Below are 19,592 nucleotides of genomic sequence, written 5' to 3' on the forward strand. Positions count from 1 at the left end.
TTGCTCCGTGGCTGTTTGTGTTCGAGGGGAGCACACGGCATTGTCTCTGGCCTTGTAGGCTATAGAAGAGAGAGCTGCCATCCTTCCCGTGAGCCGCAGTTGGGTACCAGGGTTATAAATCACCCCGATCATCTGCTTGTTATATTTGCTTCAAATGCTTCCCTGCCTCTGTCTCCCTTCTGTGAAACGTGAGCTATAAAATGAGAGTTTGTTCTGCAGAATAAAGAAATCGTGTGCCCGTACCCCCCACCCGGCAAGCAGTTCTGATTCCGCAAGGAATTTATTTTTTAATTGGATTAATTTCTAGCCTCTCTCAGAGTAGCAGCTGGGGTCTTTGATTCGAGAGGTTAAAACAAAGGGGAGGGAAACAAAGGACCAGTTCTTCGCATTCCCCACACAGCATGGGCCTCGTGTGTGCTGCCTGGAGGTATCCCTGGAGCAGTGCATTCCTCGAGGTCTGCAGCTAGGGTCCTCTGGGGGATTTTTGGGGTATTCCCTGGTCTGTCTTGCCTTTGAGGTGATGACAGGGGACTGGGAAAATCCTTGAGGTGGCTAGGCCTGAGTTTTTCCCTCCTACCCCAGCACCCAGGCCATGGTCCCACATATCCTTAAACTCGTGGTGCAAAGGAGTCAAGCACCTGCTGGCACTTTTGTACCTCCTCTCTTCTGCCCCCCTCTTCGCCAGCTCTCTGTACTTTTTCTGCACGAGAAGAGATCGATGAGGCTTCGCAGCTGTTAAATCACGAGCCAGGTGCCCAGGCTCAGTTCTCAGCTCTGTGATCTGGAGCAAGCTAATGAAGCCCAGCTCCACCAAGGTCTGGGGTATTTAGGTACTCAGCTGCCATCGAGTCCAGTGGGGATTTGACATCTTTTAGCATGGATGAGGGCTTTAGGCTCTCTCAGACTCAGCCCCTCATGTCTGCAGAGTACTTGGGTACCATGCAGAGCAGTTGCAATGACAGCACACTGCAACCTGTGGGTATGCCAGGTGATGACAGCCCAAATCCTGCTACGTGCCCAGCACCAGGCCTGTTACTAGATCAGAGGCATCCTTAGGAAGAACAACCTTTATTACACAGGTTCTTTCTGCCTATTTTACCTTGCTGCTTTTTATTTTAGGGGTCAGAGCAGTAGGACATTAAACAGGGGAACCAGAAAGTTTCTCTCCCTGGATGTTGTGAATAGAAGCTCGCTCTCTGTGGCTGCTCCCATACACCTGGCTGGGATGCCTTTCATACCACTTTGAAGGTGTCCAGATTGGTATATTTGGCTTTCCTCCAGCAGCTCCTTGTTTCCTCCTGGGCCTCATTCGTGCTCTCCTCCTTGAAGGACTGTTTGGGATTTCAGACTCTTACGAATGATGAATGGGAGGAAGAAATCCACCTTTCAGCTACCACGAAGATGTACAGCCCTCTGTGAACACTTATGTGTGGCTGTTGGGATGGGCTCCACTGACTTCTCAGGGAGGCAGCTCACTCGCTGTTTCGTGAGCAAGATCCCTTGCTGGATGTCCTTCCTCTGCCCCTGGCCAGACAGCTGCCCTTGCCCTGTACCACACCAAATAAGCATGGCCTCATCCCTCTGCCTCCTTCCTAACATTTCTCATATTCCCCCACACTTGATTCCTTGGCCCCTTTGCTGATAGACATGGCAGGGGGAGGCTCTGTGAAGTGATCTTCTTTGGGTTCTTGGAGATGGAGAAGTCACAGTTACATGGTGCCATGTTTGAGCTAATTAGCCCCTTGTCACAGCAGGGTTAATGAGCTTGGGTGCAGTGCCATAGCTTCTGAGTTTTGGGCTGGTTTTCACAGCTTTGCCCATTTGTACCCTGAACTTCTGGTTGTTTCTGAGAGGGGGGAAAAATGCAAGGGGGAGGCAGGGGCTCAGCCTTTGTGCTGGAGGCTGGAGGGAAATCTCTGCCTCCATCTCGCCTCTCCTTCTTCCCCCCCCACTCCCCCCCTGTCCTCCATCTCAATCGGCTTGCAAAGTCAGAGCCCCCAGCTGTGCAGGACTAAGTCTCTCCTTCTCCCAGCCTCCCGAGCGGCAGCAGGCTGTGAGCAAGAGCGTGCCGCGCGTCACTTCTCTTCAAGAGCCCGCGACCGCGGGGGGACGAGCCCGGGCGCTGGCGGCTGCTGTGCTTGGCCGCCTGCCAGGGAATGGGCTCTATTCACACCGAGCATCTTCGCTCCGCCGGCCGCTTTCGGGGGGCTTAAGCATCCTGCCTGGGGGCTGCCACACCGCGTTGCCCTCTTGGTGCTCTTTGCTGTCCAACACCCAGTGCTGAGGTATGACCACAAGGCAAGGAGCACTGTTTGCCCACTCCAAGCTGAGGGAGCTGTGATTTTCTGCCATCTGGTCCTCCTAGGTGCTGGCAGGAGCCCCCCGCTTCCCTTGGGAGATGCTGGAGCCCGTAGGCTGGCTTGGCTTGCTGGCATCCTCACGCATGGATCCCCTTCCCTGCTGCCAAGCCTGAGTCTTTATTTCTGCATGACAAGGAGTCTTCTCTGCCTGACAGTTAAGACAGTGATGAATTCAGTCTGTCTGAGACCCACCTCACTGTCTCCACCTTTGGTACATCATCTTTCTCATCAGGATGGATTTTAGATTTGAGAACTACCAGCATCTTGCAGCCCAAAATGCAGTCTGACCTGAGGCAGAGCAAGGTGGGGAAATGGCACACAACAACAAAGAGGTTGTTTTGGCCAAAGAGCAAGCACGTCCTCTTACAAGAAATTTGGAAAGAATTAGTATTCATACAGACTGGATGAGAAGGCAACTTCTCAGAAGTTTGTGTTCCTAAATTGTTGCGGTACTCTTGAGTGTTTTGCACAGGACTTCTGTTTCAAGGGTTTCTGTACCACATGTAGCTGACTTCATGAGTGTGGATGCTAAGAGAAAACTTCTTTTTCCTCTTTTTTTTTTTTTTTTTTTTTTTTTTTTGTCCTAACATCTCTTCTTTGACCTCAGCAGGACTTTGACCTCCAGAGCTACAAAATATTCCTGTACTCACTGCTCTTCTTTCATGTGTGGCATTAGTTTCATCTCCACGTACACTTTGCTGAACAGATTCAGCTGAGAAAGCACAATGCTGGGTCTGGGTGGCATGACCTGGACCAGGAGCTGCTGGCAGCCCAGGGATGACCTGGGACAGAGGAGATATTTCCCATGGCTGAGGGATGCATCCATGCCCAGGTGTGTTTGTCTGTCTTTAGGAGATAGCTCCTCAGTCCCCAGATGTCACCATCTCCACCTGCAACTGTAAGTGTGCGCCACAGCAGGGTGATGACACAATCTGGATACCACATGCAGTCTCTATGGCTACATCCATAACACCGAATAAAATGCTCTGTCCCCTGGGTCTGCTTAGCGTACTTCCGTAGATGGAGCCTGTGGTGATATGGCCCTTTTCCAATTTGGTGGGAATTACCTGTTTGTCTTGCTAGGTTTAACTGTCTCGTGCAATCACTTATTTCATTCACTTGAAAAAGAGGTGCCCAATTTTTCATGCCACCCTTGCATGCAGCTTTTTGCCTCTGGAACCAAATAGAAATACAGAAACCAGCACACATTTCACACATGATCCCCAGGAAAAAAAGTCATCCATCCTAAATGCCCACAGAATTCTGTTTTGAAATGTTAAATGAATTGTCGTTGCTTTTTAAGTGCAGTAATAAATGTGAAGAAAGATCTCCCTAAAAAGAAAGCTCAAGGCTTAGAGGATAGGTGTTAAAGAAACACATCAAATTAGACAAAATCGGCATAAAACCTGTGTTATCCCCAAAAATAAGGTCTGACGGCTCAAGCGACTCTTCTGCTTGCTTCTGTACTGAACATCAAATTCATGTTTCTGCCTAAAAGGATTTTCATCCCTGCAGCAAACAGATCTGAGATGTTTGTTTTGCGGTGGAGGCAAGTGGTGGTGGTGTGTGAGAGGCAGAAAATGATGCGATTGGGCACGGTTTGTGAGCCAAGGGTCACAGACGGGTGAAGCCTCACGCAGGTTAAAATAAACATTCAGAGATGCTGGCAGAGCATGCCGAACACTTATAACTGCAGAGGTTTGAGATGTGTGTGTATGTATGTGTTATATATTATAATGAATATGATAATTACAGGAGGTAATTTATAATATGTGTGTATCATATACGAGTGCCTCCTCAGTAGGCTAAACAATGCCATGAAAGTCTAAAGAAATGTGAAATCTAATTACTGTAGCTGTGTTAGTGAAGTAATAAGGAGCTCGAGAGTGTGACTGATAAGCAATTAGATACTAGACTAATGAGCAAGCTGTCTGCAGTCCATCAAAAAGAGTAAGGGAAGCTTGTGTAAGACACACCTGGCATTGCAAAGAGGAAGATATAAACACAGTTTTCCAAGATACATAAGACAACAGGAAGACATGATGCTCACTAATGACTGGAGATTGTGCGCTTAGCTCCAGGATAAAGTCATGAACCAGTTAAAAAATGTGTGGCAGACCCACAGGGGACGAAGGACAAGGCATTAGGCATTGGCAGCAAGTATGCACAGGAGAGAGGTAGCTTGGATTCAAGGTGTTGGATTAGTGGCTCTCCAGTATTGTGTTTGCTATTCTGTATTTCCCTAAAAAGCAGGTGAGAAATTGATATTGGGCTGGATGTGTGGTTGCAATGGGAGCCTGGTCCCAGTAGAGCCAGTCTGGCAATAGGCAGCAGTACTGGAAGTGCTGAGAAAGGCATTCCAGGCTCTGCATGTCCTACAGGGAGTCCTGTAATAACCACACTCATCTTGTATGGAAGACTGTCTCCAGGAGCTTATACTTCACCAAGTATTAACTGTTTAAGCTGAAATTTTCTGTGCTGGATATCTGCTTCAGGCTGCTGGTTCTTTTTGAGGGAAAGTTTTAGCTGAAGCTGTTTGGTTATCTCTGGAAAGGAGGCTAGGATAAATTTATCCTAGGCTTTTTTAATGGTTGTTTTGCCTGTGGGATAAATATCCAGGCTCTCCCATTTTTCTTTTTTCTTTTTTTTTTTTTCTTTTTTTTTTTTTTTCTTTTTCTTTTTTTCTTTTAAACCATACAATTTTCATGGTTTGGTTTGAGGACTTGAAATTTTGCAAGAAGATTCCCTGCTATAGCAGGTGAGTTTCATTTTTGTGAGCATTCAACCAAACTGGGATGTACATTTGAAATATTACATCCCGTGGATGTTAAACAGAGATTTAGCAGATAAATACCCCCAGATTTTACCTGTAGTGAGTGCACTGTGAGCTTAGCCAGGACTGGCTTTTGTTTTAAGCACAGGCTGGGCAGATCCAGAGGCCTGAAAGCAGTCATCATCTCTCTGTGGCCTCAGCCAGGTGAAGAAAGAAGATGCTGGGTATGAATGAAACAGGGATGAGAGTCTGGGAAAAGAGAAGTCAAAAGACTCTGTTCCTGTCATAGTGCCTTTCTTCTTGGTCTGCCAGAATCTTGGATTGCTATTCCAGATATTTTTGAAAAAGCATGATTTTCTCTGCTATGGGGAAAATGATGTCAAAACTGAATAGCAAAATATCTCCTACTGGCTTCAAGAAAGGTTGGACGTAATAACCCAGTGCTGGTCTTGGCTCTGTGCCTCCTCTAACAAGTCATGGTCCATGGTGTGATGGAACTAAAGCTTACAACCTGGAGACTACTGCTGGAGAAGTTCTGTTTTTCCAGCATATTGTACCTTAAAGTCTCTGGGGACATGTATAGAGTGTCACTGAGTTGGCGGTGTCAGGAGAAAAAAAGTGAGGAGAAAGCAGGCCTGGAGTGTTTCAGCTTGGATGTGCAAAATTAGCGGATACAACCTACTAACTTGCATCGCCATGTGGCTCAGCTCACCAGCTGTAATACAGAGCTAATGATACACCCTTTTTTCACAGGTTCATTATGGAAATAAGATAATTAACATCTGTGAATCACGCTAATTTAAGAGTGGAGAAGGCCAAAGAACAGGCTGTGAAAAAATTATTACTTTTATCCCAAGCAGGACTTGAGTGGTATTGGGAAACTGTGGCATGAGGCAAGGAAACAGAACAAACACTGAGGAGATGAAGGCTCTCAGGCCTACAGAGCAGAGCAGGAGTCCAGAGGAGAAATAACACTTCACTGTGGAAACAAGGATCATACCACAGCATGACTGGGGCTGCAAAGACCACCTTAGGCCCCATATTTCCCAGTTAAGTGTTTGACTTTGCAGTCTTAACATCGTGCTTCCAAGAAAGTTCTCCTGGGTGCCATATCTATCGAAATATATATGTCTGTGGAGGGAAGAACCTCTTCTGCATGCCCTGAAATCATCCATGTTGCTTGTGGTGTGGTGAGGGTTTAGAGCTGTGATTGCTTATTAAGCAACAAACTTGGGCTGCCCAGATGGCGACGGCTTTTTTCGTTGTCCTCCAAGTACGCAGTGACCTTCTCGGCTTCCTTTTCCCCACAGCTGTAAACTTCTCAGCTCTTAGCCTGATGAGGAAGAAACCTCTTCACCAGGCTGCCTCAGTAATGTGGTGTTTGAGAATAAATAACATTGAAGTCTTCTGTATTAAAGGGAGACTGCAGCTTTTGGAAAAGGAAAACAGGCTTCTAAAGTGATCAAAAGCCAAAAACCCAGTTCAGCTTTCACTTTGAGCTGAAACTGTGAAGAACTTATTTTACACAACCAAAAATAATACTCAGGCACAGTTTGGTTAACCTGTGTCTTGTGAGTTCAAAGATCTAGGTATGTACTATTGAGCCATGGCTTCTCTGTATGTTCTCAGGCCAGACATCTCCTTGTCTTACAGCTGAAGTAGGTCCCTCTGTGGGAAGCTGAAGGACCTGGAAGGGCTGAGGGAAAGGCGATTTGCTTTCTGGGTGGCAGCAAGGGCATGTGTAGGCTGAGTTGCTGGAAGAGCAAGGATTTGGGGATGACCATCAGTAGGATCCAGTAGGATCAGTAGATCAGTAGGATCTCCTGGGGTGCAGGCAAAGCATGACCTGGGGACCACTTCCAGAAGGGTATTACATGCCTTTTTGCTGTCGTAAATATGCTAATCCTAAGCATGTGGGGAGTTTTATCGACGGACTCAGCTGGACTCTCATGTTTGCTATATCACCTCCACAAATCGATTGCAGTTAAGTAGGGAGCAGACCCGTCTGGATGTGTGCATGCCTCAAGCGAGTCATCAGGCGATCCTATTAATATAACATCCTTGTCTCCTTTCTGCTCCCCCTTCTGTGGCTCATCCCACTCTCTTTCCACCTTCTGTTGAGTCTGTGAACTCATGTCCTTCCAGTCTCCCCACAGTGTGTCTAGCTTGCTCATGGAGAATAACCCTGAAAAAAGCAACAGATACTCTTACAAGCAAGGGCATATTGCAGTACAGAGCATTTAATGGAGGGATCTGTTATGCTGCACAAGGCATTATTTAGGGGCATGGCGTCAGGACGTAAGGAATATTTGTAAGATGGTTCTCAAAAATGTTTATAGGCAGACTCAGACTGTGCATAGCATGCTGGCTGATGTACTGTGTCAAAGCACAATGTCCAACATAATGCTGGTAATGCAAGCTGCCCTCCTAGCTTGTCCATTTCCATTCGCAATATTTCATCTGAAAGTCGTCTTTAATCATAAGCAGATAGGAAATTATTTATTACAGAGTGCCATAGGTGCACATGGTGCTTTACAAACATGCGAGGGGACAGGTTGCTGCCCTGAAGAACTTGCTGTTGGGTTTAGACAAATACAATAAGAATGAAAAAAGTTTGGGGGTTAAAACTTTCAGCAGACAAATAAGTGCCTGTATACAAGCACATCAGTCACAGTACATAGAAATATTCTCTTTTCTGAGTCAGTTGTTCAGCTGTGTCACATCTCCCGCTGAAGCTGACAAACTGGTAGCTCCTTAGGTAGAAAATGCTTGTATTTTAATGCTTCTTATGTCAGGAATTATTAAACCAACGTAAATATAAAAAACAACTGAAGGGACAAAGTTATATTTCAGGATGACCTGCAGCATCTAAAATGGAAACAGTAGCCAAACTAGCAAGAAGCAAAGTCAGATTTTGTTTTGTTCAGATAATTTATGCTCACGATGTAATGCTGATATAATTTATGTTGCATTGAGTGCTTTGTTTCCTATGAAATTTGACTGTGCAACAGGGTGATGTGAGTAATACTTCAAGGCAGGATTTTTACAGATTACTCTTGTAGCAAATATACACAGATTTTACTGGTCTTTCCTGTGACAAGAAGGAAAGGAGTAAGAAAGAAAGAAAAAAAGAAGGCAAAAGTACAAGGTAATACCCATGTATGATTGCATCCTTATATCAATGATAACATTTTGCTCACAGCCTATATAATTTGTGTGTGTGTGTGTACTTTAAAGAAAAAAAAAAGTTTTTGAAATTATGGACTGATTAATGTACTTTAATATACAGAGCAGTACTGAGGCAGTCATCCAGTCCTCAGTCCTCTGCTCCATACCTCTTTTTTTTTGTTGTTGTTGTTGTTTATCCATCAATCAAGAAGTCCAGCCCTTGTGCTACAAATCAGCTAAGAGAGATCCTGCTCCTGTGTTGTGGAAAAGTTCACAGCAAAGCGAGTAGTCCTTAACGGCAGTACCTAGATTTATAAATGATGACAGCAGAAATAGGGCTCATTGGCTACATTTTACGGGCAGTCATTAACAAAAGCCCTTATTTAACAAATCTGAGGAAATGGTCGTGTAATGGGCTTCTCGGATTCAAGGTGAATCAAAGGAAAATCTCATCCAGGAGGATGGGGATGCTCTGCCAGTACCACCACAGCATGGCCACATGACATCCCCAGCGGCAGCCAGGGGGCTGTTGGTGCAGCTGCCCACAGACCCTGCCAAGGAGCCAGATGATGCTGGAAGAATATCTTTCCCAGCCCTGGATCGGGTTGCTCTTGGCTTGTTCTCTGGCTGCAGGAGCTGGAGCTCATTGCTGGGCAGATAAACAGAGAGACTAATAAAGGAGGCGAGGAGCTGTCGATCGTTTGAGCAAATTGGAGGTGTGCTGTTTAGCTGAGGAGTGCTGCAATCCCTGATAAAAATCACTTGGTGGTTGACACTTGATCCAGGATTAAAGTGCGCATGTAACTCTTGGAAGAGAGCTCTCTTCTCCCCCCAAGCAGTCCCTCTCCCCAAATGATTTAATCCTGTGCATAATTACACGTGTTAAAAAAAAACAAAAAAAAAACAAACAACAAAAAACAACCCTAACTCTTTCAGAGCTGATTTTTTTTGTAATTCCCATAATTGGCAAGTGGCTGTACATGGGGGAAAAAAGGGGAGAAGGCTTTGATTTTTTTTTTTCAAGCTGAAAATGTGCAAGCCCTGTGTGGGTTAGGTCCTTTAGATATTTAAAAAGATTGAAACAACTTCAAAGGAGACATTCTGTTCTATCAGGTTGAGTATATTTTAATATTAGCAAGTTTTTTTTTTTTTTTTTTTTTTTTTTATTAAGAGATCCATTCTCTTGAGGAAATAAAACATTCTGAAATACTTCATCCAGAATGGTTTTTCATTGTTTTTAAAGAGACAGCACAGCATTTCAAGCATGCTGGATCAGGGTAAATGTCCTCATTTCTGCTTATCAGCTTTGGCTGCTCCCTGTTATCTTGTGCTTGTTGCTGGTTATGTAAATTCAAATTTTCTGTCAACAGACTGATGTTTTTTTTGGAGACAAGAAGGGAAAAGTATTTGGTTGCAGTACTTTCTATTTACCTGTTGAGTTCCAATACGTTGTGGCTGAGCAGGGTGAGGACAGCAATGTGGACCTTAGGGCAATGCCATCCCTTCAGAGACACGAGGGACTTCTCCCTTAGGGACTTAGAGACTTCTTTTAGGGAGATTTCCAGAATTCGCTGAATGTGGCCCAGAATAGGAAGATTGCCAGAAGATAGAGCAGGTGACCATTTGAGCTAAGTCTCCTGCCCTGCCTGGTGGACTAAGTGCATTTCTGATGACATATTTACCTTAAAATACAAGTTAGTGCTGTAGAAGATTTCACAGAAGAAGATTAAAAAAAAAATGGAGAAGGGTTACTGTGACAGCTTGGAGCAGCAGCATGGGGAGTCAGAAGTTGTGGGACACATGGGGATGGTGCAGGGCAGAGCAGGATGGGGTTGGAGACAGGCAGGGCAAGATGCTGTAGTGGTTCAGGGCAGAGGTGAGGCAAGCATGGCCCCATGGCTTGTGGTCCCATGGGATATCTTCCAGCCAGGACATGGGCCTGCCCCTCTTGGTCCAGGCATGCCTTTGACCTGGGGACCAAACTGATATGGGACTGGTTGCAGTGAATGGAGAAATGGCTGGAAAAAAACAACAGCACCCAGAAAGGAAGGTGAGGAGAAGAGGATTAAAGAGCCTCATTGGTGATGTATACTCACTCACTCTTGGACATGGGGGAACAATGGAAAATGCCAGCTGCTGGTCTGAGAGAAGGTGCTGGCAAGAGCTGAGTGCAGGTGGAAAAGATCTTCTCCAAACCCCGAGGGACAGGACATCAACAGGGGCACAGGATGCTGCAGAGTGGAACGCCGGGCAATGTTTGCTGTGAGGAATCTGGGCCATCCTACAGATCGTTCAGTCCATTTTGTCAGGGGAAGGTAGAGGCCATGTCTCTGTCTCCATATCCTCCCATCAGCCCTGGCTTTGGCAGTGAGGTCTCTGTGTGGGGTTCGTGGCCAGCTGGTTTAACATCTGGGCAAGGAGTCTGCAGAGATCTGCCTCTACCCAATTTCCTTTCTTTTCATTGAAATCCAGATAATGAAAGCAACAAGAAGCTGATCTGTCCCTTGTGAACCCTGAGGAGATGCAGCCAATGGCTACTGAATATTCTAGTTATTTTAGATTAACCTCCTGGCCCATGTGCCTCTGGAGGTCTCCAGACCAGGCATGAGGCTGCAGGCAGCAAGGCTGTCTGATGTTTGAGCAGTTATTTTTCCCCTCACAGCACATTCACCTACCCAGCATCTTTGCCTGGTTCAGACTCCACATACTGCAGCTGGGATGGTTTGGACCAGGAGAAGGCCTGGAGAGGGGCTCCTTAGCAGGTCCTCCCTTTATCTCCTTGGCATGGGAAGTAGGGCTTGGGGAACATGGGATTAGAATGGGGCAGAGGGCTGAAACAAGGTCATTTCCCTGATGTCTGTTAATTACTATGAAAATTCCCTCTGTATTTGATGCTCTCTTGGCCTTCAGATCATTGACAAGGGGATTGCTTCTATTTTTTGTTGTTGTTTTTGTTACCATTGGGTGATTTTAGACAACAGTGTGGTCTTGAATGAAGGTCTGATGAGGCAAAGTAAAGAAGGAAAAAATCAGTCTCCTAGCTCCTGCAGTGCTTGTGTGTGTCTTATGATCTCTGCATGAATAATATGTTCATCTTAATGGTGCACAGCGATGGGTAGGGTACATATGCTTGATAAAACAGATGCTTAACATATTCCCTTAAATAGATCTTTTGCTAATTCAGTTCAGTGTTGTATCTAATCTTGTTCTGCATGTTCAGTCTGCAATTCCCCTACTAAAGAACTTGCTGGGGATGCTACAACATGCCCCAGAATGGTGTCCAAGGATTTTAGCTTTCCTTATAAACAACCTAAATGGAAAGGCCCCCAAAAAGTGAACTGCCTTTAGGTGAGTAAAGTCTTCACAAGATTGAAGACAGCCTAAAGCCGTGGCTTTCATTTAAAGGGATTTGAACAGCTTCATTCACAGAGTGGATTAACATAGCAACTGGAAGTTCACATTTCATGTGGCAAAATTGTCTATTTTTGATGTTTTCTTAGCAGAGACAGCCAGATGGCACCAAATTTACTCAACTTTTTCCTGGATAGCAGGTTGTTCCACAACAAGGTGCACTGGCAGTGCTGGTGATGTGGACACCGAGCTGCACAAAAATATGTCTTGTTCTGGAAGTGACCTGATATATAAAATCACTAAAATGATTTTAAAAATCAAGTAAATATCAGAGGACTTGCTTTCATAGTGCATCCTCATGGCTATTTTAAAAACATACTTTATTTTTGTAATGAATATGGTGCTGCCACACAACTTCCAGCCTGTGGCACTGCAGTGCACCAAAACCAGAGGCAAGGTCTAGAAGTTCTTAAATTCAGGAGCTTCAGTGCCTATCATTAACTTGTCCACCTGGAGCTCTCAGACACTCCTATGGGCTTGGCTTTTCTGCACCTGGGATGGACCTTTCCAAGGGTTAGTCTTAATTTTTCTTAAAGAATGGAACAAGACTCATTCTGTTGTTGCAAGAAATGTGTGGAAAGGGAGGAAGGCTCTTACATTGTAACCTCCTGGTTGGAGCATTTATTCAAGCAGTTAAAAACCCAGGTTTGTTCTCTGCTTTGCTGTTTGAATCTGCAGGTCACAAAAGACCCAGCTGCCAGGTAATGGGGCTATGAGATGGGGAGAGACCTTGTGCAGGAAAAAAATGTTTTGTTCATGAGTCCAGGGAGAAGGGACAAAAGAGGGAACAGAAGAGGAAAGATGGGTGTGTGAACCTCTGTAACAGCTTTCTCAGGCTGTGACATAGCAGAAGGGCACCCTCTAGCATCTTCTTTTTCAGGTCTGTTTTAAAACTAAGAGGTCTCAGGATGCATTTTGTGAAGAATTGAAGTGTGTCAGCTTTGCTCTGAGAATACGTCTTGGAGAGGGCTTGAGACAAGCTTGTTGTTGGTATATATTTTTTGCTGGATTCTGATTGCATATAAGGCTGAGCTCCCAAACTAGAGCAGATCTAGGCTTGCCAGTGAGCAGAACTCTATTCTTTTGAAATGTTTTTTACTGTTTTCAACTGAATTTAAGTATTTCCAGGGCTAAATAGGCATTCAGTGAGGAGATTTGACTTTAGGTCTTTTAGATTCACTGAAGTACCATTTTAGATACCCAAAACCCTAAGAAAATGATTACTGCATCAATAGATTTCTCTGGTCCTTGTGTAAACATTACCAGTGCAAGTAGAAAGACTCATTAAACACAAGTCTCTTGCAAATTAATGTGAACAATAACACTGAGCTTTAAAACGTTAAAGCTATCTGCACCAGATTCTGGCAATCCCTGTTCCTGGTATCTCTCTTTGAACAGTGCAGCTGAGGATATCTAAGCTTGTTGTGTAAATGGAAACCACCCAAAAGAATAAATCTGTGAACAGTTGAGGCCAACACCTCTGAAGTCTCCAGTGTCCTTTGTCTTACCAACCTGGTACACACTGAAGTATAAATGGATGAGGACACTGAGAGACTAAACCAGCAAAGTGCTTGTAGTGGGAAGTGAGCAAGTACCAGTGTGGTGACCAGTACCAGCTATACTGTCTTCTTAACAAGATGGTAACTACTTTTTTTTTTTCAGCTGGAGTAGCAGGGCAGAAATACTTGTTTTGTTGCTATGCCTGCACTCAGTTAAAGTTTTTTGTTGACACAGCTATGGAGCTCTTTAAGCATCACTGGAGCATCACCGTGGGCATCCCCTGCCATATTGGGCAGCCTTTGTAGTACTGCTTGAGGGAGAGTCAACTCAGAGTAGCCCTGTAGCATTAATTATTTTGTGATGGTTTTGTCTTGCTAAGATGTAAAAAAGGTATGAAAGCGGTTAAGAATATGCTTTGTTAGAATATCATTCCCGATTCTGACAGTGAGAATTTTAGGGGTGACCAAAATACCTCAAGATTTTCTTTCTCAGTTAAAATGAAAGACTTTATGAAATGGAGAGTTTCTTTTTTTCTCTCTCTCTCTCTCTCTTTTTTTTTTTTTTTTTTTTTTTTTTTTTTTTGAGCTATGAGAAGGTAATTTCAGGGCTGTTTTGAGAGAAGTGAACTCCTGTTTTCAAATGACCTGCTAAGGATTTAGTGTGCCTCTTGGCCATTGCCAGTAAAATAGAGAGAAAGATTTGCCAGGGAAGAGAACAAGATCTTAATAGTGGGTAATGGAGCTGGAAGTTCTGATAGCAGGCTGTTGGGATGCATTAACCCCACTTATTCTAAGAAGATTCATCAGGAGAGAAACCTAAAAGGGAAATCTGGGAAAATGTATTAATATAAATCATTAAATAGATAACTTTAGACCTACTGTGTCCACAGACTTAGTGTTTCATGGAATAGAATAAAAAAAGAATGATTTCCAAAAAAAGCATGCTCACCAAGCAGGGCTATGTTTATATGTGTTATAATTTCATTTTTTTTTTTCTCAGTCTTTGAATTAATTAGCTGCCATGCTGAATTCAAAGTGCAATAATTAAGCAAATTAATGCTGCAGTGAAGTTATTAATGAGGCAAAATATGCTAATATGCTTTCGATAAAGAACTTCTTTTTTCTCTCTTACCAGGAAACTGGAAAAGCTCTTTTATTTGGGGGCAGACACCTTATCTGGAGTTCTTAGGGAGGACTTATGGTTGTATGCCGGTGAACAAATGTTTGAAACAGGGGTTAATATCTGCATTTTAGACACATGCAAAACCTTGCAGAAATGCAGCAGTGACAATGAAGTTATTAGCCTGGTTTCTAGCGGCGTCAGTAACGAGGAAGGGAAGGTGTTCTGTGACCTGTGCTCCCATTATGGGAGAGGATAATGCCTATTAAAGGGCTGCTATTTTTACAATGATATTTTAAATATTCAATTCATATAAAGCAGTGAAGGCAATTATTGCCATGACATAATCAAAAATACCTTTCTCTATTCAGTGTGCCTGGTGCCATTATGTTTTCAGATTGTAAAGAATATTCAGCATTGAAACATGATGGTAATTGTTTAGTGGCTTGGAAATATTTGCATGTAACAACAACAACAATAGCAACAATAACTAATAAGTGGATTCTGTAAACTTTTCCCAAGAATTTGGAGTTGGGCACGTAATCCATAAAACCATTTAAAACATGATGGAAAGATGATAATAAAAGACCATTCCCTGACATGTTTCACCCATGAAGGAAATCAGCCATGTGATAACTCAGAGGTACCCTGAATGGCTCCTGCTCTCTCTGACTCTGCCCAACACCCACTTTTAATCCCTGACAATCCAATGGACATTGTGCTCTCACAGACCAGCACCTTGTTTATATGCAGCGTCTGTGACTTTCAGGTATTGCTTCCCTCTGAGAGCCTTTCAGCCTCTTCTTATTCACCCCTTTACCTATTGCCTGTTGAATTTTATACTTCTCACTATTCGCATCGGTTTGGTCAGGTTTCCAGATGCTGAAGGGTTTCTAACTGGTTCAAAAAGGCCCTTGAGCTAAGGCAGGCAGGTGTGTTCATTAGTTTTTTGCTTTCGTGTTTCATCCTATTTTTTTTTTTTATAATTTTATTTTTATGTTCAGCAGTATACATGCCTCGGAGATTTTCTTATCAACTCCATGAATAGATGGATTCTTGCTACCTCTCAGGATTTCATTTCCTTCCTTTAGACCTTCAGGATATTTTCCCTCTCATTTGCTGGCATCTTCTTTGTTTTTCAAATGTGGTGTTAGCAGGTCCCTTTTAGGTACTCAGCTAACCCTTCGGACATATTTTAGTTATTCTGCAGTCAGTAGAAATGATTCAGGTAATATTACTTCCTAATGTTGGCTGCTGCTTTTTAACACTATATCAAGAGTAATCTCATCTCTTTGCACACTTATTTCTTGGAAACACTAATTCTAGAGCATTTAAGTGGTGAGAAATTATTTCTCAAAATTTTCTCCCCACAGGCAGTTTGACCAGTTTACTGGACAGCAGTTCAAGTTCTCTGTTAAAAAAATGTTAGAAGTTTGCTGCTGCTTTGATCTGTAACTGCAACATACACTTCTTTCCTTTTCCTTGATCCAAGGCTGACAGTTCATCCATATATTTATATCCTTATGGACTAAGATTGGCATCAGATGGTCTCTATTGCGTGGATCTCACTGCTCAACAATTTTTTATCACTGGAGGTGCTGGATTCCTTTAGCTACAGTACTCCTCCCTCACTTCTCTAGTCTCACCTGCCTTCTGCTGTAGGTTGAATCAAGCTGTACAGATCTCCACTCTTCCTGCTTGCCACTTTCTGCAGTGCACTGTTCTGCAGGTCCTTATCCTCATCCCAGTCTCTTTGCATCCTACTAAGGTGTGCAGCAAAAAGCATGAAAATCCTTGGAGGTAGAAGGAGGATGAGGCATGACTTAGAGGTGTAGAGTGGGGAGCAGGTGTAGAGGTGCAGGGAGAGGTGTAGAGGTGATGGCTATAGACCTTCTGGAAAAAGTGCTTTACATTCAACAGCTCTCTCATAAATAAAGAAAAAAAAATCTGGAAAACAGTGTAGTTAGGAAGCACTTTAACATGAGCAGTGGTCCCTTATCCTGACACTACAGACACCACACACATGCAGAGCAGGGATGACTGAAACCTCTTCTGAATTAAAAAGGAGGACAGTATGGGTCATTTTAGTAAAATGTTTTTATTATTATTATTATTATTATTAATTATTTATTTATTTATTTATTTATTTAGAGTATGACTAGGTTGGTTTTTGAACAACCCCTTACTCTTTCAGAGTAAGAGGACATGAGATGGTATAAAAAGTCAAGAGGAATCTCTGGTGACCTCTGGCACTTAAATAGAACAGAGCCATGACAGTTATCCTCTATGGTCTGAGTCTCAAAATACTATTTCTGTCTTTGTCTGGCCTTGTGCATGTGGCCTGAGGGAGAAGACAGACAGAAGGAGGTCTGGTGACGTCTCAGGTTGAAGAGATTACCAAAGCATGCAGCTTCTGGAATTGCAGGGAGCGCTGCAATCGCTAAAACCATCTAGAAAAGAGCTCACTTTCCAAAGAGACTCTCTTCAAGAAGAGCACACAGCTACAGCATGTGGTGTCAGTTTCAGTGTGGTCATACCCCCGTTAAATTTGGACTGTTGCTATTTGTTTGTGTTCCTGAGTGCCTTGCAGTTTTTGGCATGGATTTGGACCTTGCTGCGCTCACACCATACAACTGCAGAATGGAAATGTCACCCCTGCATTAAGGAATTCACAGTGGATGAACCTGAGGTTTGTACATATCGACCCCTTCCCCCTGAAGACTGTCCTCTTGGTTAAATACAAAGGCTCTGATATCAAAGACTGAAGGCCTTTCAACTCAAAGGCCAGGAGGTTTTGCTATAAAATAAATAGTGCCAGTGCCTAAAGAGGGTCTAAAAGACTTAGGAGGAATTATGCCAAAAAAGACTGTAGCCCTTTGTATATTAGTTTGCTTTTCTGTATGAATTCCTTTGATCCAAAATGTGTTGCTGCTCCATTTATTGTGGAGGTTCTCACATGATTTCCTTAGTCAACAGCAGAACTCCATCAGGAATTCATTAGACAGTGTTTGCACAGATGTAAAACTCTGCCTAAGTGATCCTATTATTATTTATATTGGGCCTGATCCTGCAAACCCTTAGTCACATAAATATTTCCCAAGAAGGTAGTCAAATGACTAACATGACAAAGGACTACAGCAGTGCATTTAAATTTGCAGGGTCAAGGACAACAGCAGTCATAATTGGACATGTAAATTTTTTTCCTTGGTACATATGGGGTTTGTTATTCATCTTTATTCTTCCCTATTTTTTAGTTCATTATGATGTACTACATTATGTACTATGCACAGTTCTTTAAAACCAATTCCTTACTTTCTGAACTGACTATTCTAAAACTTCACCTTGACTTCATTTTATGTTGTTTGTAACATTTTCCTTCTGCAGCCTGAAAAGACAATGTCGTGATCAGTGATGGTCCAACACAGACATCAGCCTTGCATGTTGCCGTTGAATTTTGTATCATTACTGTAGAACAAACCATTTCTGAGGTCATGGTTCCCAACTGCTTGTCTGGCAATGAAAAGACAGCAGAGAGATATTCTACAGATAATGCAAGACAAGAAGAAAAAAATAAAAGATTTTTTTTTTTTTCCTTCAGAGTAGGTAGCTGAGTATTGCTACATATTTGTGGGTGGTGGTTATAACATACCCTCACAGTTGAAATGCAGTTAGTGACTCTTCATCACAAGGTCAAGTGGAACAGGGTAGCTGCAATGAGGCATGAAGCTGGTGCTCATTTCCAGCATTAAGCTTTGAGCTGGTGGTTGGATGAGGTGACCCCGGAGGTCCCATCCAGCCTAAGTTGCTCTAAGATTCTGTTGGGATTTATTGCTAAATCAGAATTAGAAATTATATTAGATGTTTCTGTGACTTAAAAAATTATTGACACAATGTGTGCTTGTGTGTGGGGTATAAAAATGGGAATAGTTTTCCAACATCAACCAGTGAGCATTTTGGAGCTGTGTACATGGGTCACTGTGCATGCATATACCCAGAGTGGCTAAAACTTGCCTCAGGATATGTACTGAATCTTGGCTGGATGCAACGGCTTTATAGTAAGGAGGGTATGGTATGGCCAGTGAAGACTACTTCTGTTCCTCGGAACACCCAGTACATCTTCTTACAATATTCAGTTGGCAGGTGGCATGACAGATTCCTAATGCTACTGTCTCACTGCAGTGTTGAGCTGAAAGCCTTGTCAAGCACTGGAGAATTCCCACTTTGGAGGAGGAAGGCTAATGTGAAATAGTTATGATAGAAGAAGTCTCGATAGGGCTGTAGAGGGACCTGGCTTCCATATGTCTTCATAAAACTGCTTGAAAATGGTCCTCTCAATTCTGAGTTCCTCTAAAACCATATTTCTTACATGAATGTAATGAAAAAAAAATCATCTGTCAGTGTGCAGACGGAGTATCACGGAGAAGAAGTGAAGCATTAGGTCTTAGGAATGCACATCTTACTGAGGAGCCCTTGGGAAGCTTGGTCCATATATCTGTGCTGAGAACATCTGGCATATGAAGCCACACCAGTGGTAGTTTCCAGTCCCAAATACCACACATCCTTCACCCATCTGGAGCTCAGTATGCTTAAACTTATGGTGGCTGAAGGACCTGTGAATGAATCTGAGTACATGTAATAAAAGTTCCTCCTCAGACAGCTATTTGCCTTCCTCTGTCAGGATCCTCCATGCTAGTCATCGATCTGTCTGACCTGGCAATGACAAACCTTTGCACGGACGAAGCTCCGCAGTGTGTGTCGACCGTGACTCGCTGTGCCCTCTTTAATTTGATTATCTTATGTGACATGAGTGTTTCCAGGCTTGTGGGTGCTTATATTTGAGCACAGGCTGCATTGAGCCAACTGCATTTGTCTTGCTGCCTGTCTCCAGCACAGTTCAGGGCATCTTAGGAGGAATATCTGTTTGTGTTCCAACTGGCTGAGACATAGACTTCAATTTTGTGTGCTCCTTTGCATCTAGGCAATAAATCTTGTAGTAGCTTAACTTTTTATATGAATGCTGCCTCAGGCAAGGACTGTGTGGCCTAGAAAGCAGGAGGTTTAATATTTTATGAAATTTTCAAATGCTGTTTTGCTGCTACCTCTCCTCGAGTGAATGGAACCCACAGTGGCTTGATAGACCACCAGACTCTCAGCTACACCAGGAAACAGAAATAATCATGGACCATCTCAGATAACAGAAGTTATATAGAATTCAAACACTGGGGAAAACAGTTTGAGTGGAAGCATTTGAGCAAATTACA

This window comes from Aythya ferina, assembly GCF_964211825.1.
Source record: "Aythya ferina genome assembly, chromosome: 1".
NCBI classification, from domain to species: domain Eukaryota; kingdom Metazoa; phylum Chordata; class Aves; order Anseriformes; family Anatidae; genus Aythya; species Aythya ferina.